Source organism: Corvus brachyrhynchos, unplaced genomic scaffold (assembly GCF_000691975.1).
Source record: "Corvus brachyrhynchos isolate BGI_N302 unplaced genomic scaffold, ASM69197v1 scaffold537, whole genome shotgun sequence".
NCBI classification, from domain to species: domain Eukaryota; kingdom Metazoa; phylum Chordata; class Aves; order Passeriformes; family Corvidae; genus Corvus; species Corvus brachyrhynchos.
Genome location: NW_008239053.1, coordinates 44,314 through 45,217, shown reverse-complemented (window position 1 = coordinate 45,217; position 904 = coordinate 44,314).

Sequence of the window (904 nt, the reverse complement as noted above, 5' to 3'; positions counted from 1 at the left end):
GTGGGAGGGGATTGGGGGGGGATTGGCGGGCACTGGTTTATACTGGGAGGGACTGGGAGGGGATTGGGAGGGACTGGGAGGGAACTGGGGGAACTGGGAGGGCACTGGGAGGGACTGGGACAAACTGGGAGGGACTGGGAGGGGATTGGGGTTACTGGGTTATACTGGTTTGGGGTTTGGGCATTGCTGGGATGAACTGGGAGCTACTGGTTCTTACTGGGATGGGGTTTGGGGCTTACTGGGAGGGGACTGGGGGGTCCTTCTGGAATCTGGGGCTTCCTCCCAGTCCCTCCCAGCCTCTCCCAGTCCCTCCCAGCCTCTCCCAGTCCCTCCCAGCCTCTCCCAGTCCCTCCCAGCCTCTCCCAGTCCCTCCCAGCCTCTCCCAGTCCCTCCCAGTTTGTCCCAGTCCCCTCCCAGTCCCTCCCAGTCACCTCCCAGTCCCTCCCAGTGCCTCCCAGTATCCCCCAGTATCATCCCAGTCCCCTCCCAGTCCCTCCCAGTCCATCCCAGTCCCTCCCAGTATCATCCCAGTGACCTCCCAGTAGAAACCAGTCCCCTCCCAGTCCCTCCCAGTTTGTCCCAGTCCCTTCCAGTCCATCCCAGTCCCTCCCAGTGCCTCCCAGTATCACCCAGTATCATCCCAGTAACCTCCCAGTATGAACCAGTTCCCTCCCAGTCCCTCCCAGCCTCTCCCAATCCCTCCCAGTCCCTCCCAGTATCATCCCAATAACCTCCCAATATAAACCAGTCCCCTACCAGTCCCTCCCAGTCCCTCCCAGTTTGTCCCAGTCCCTTCCAGTCCATCCCAGTCCCCTTCCAGTCCCTCCCAGTGCCTCCCAGTATGCTCCCAGTCCCTCCCAGTTCCCTCCCAGTCCCTCCCAGTCCCTCCCAGTCCCTCCCAGTT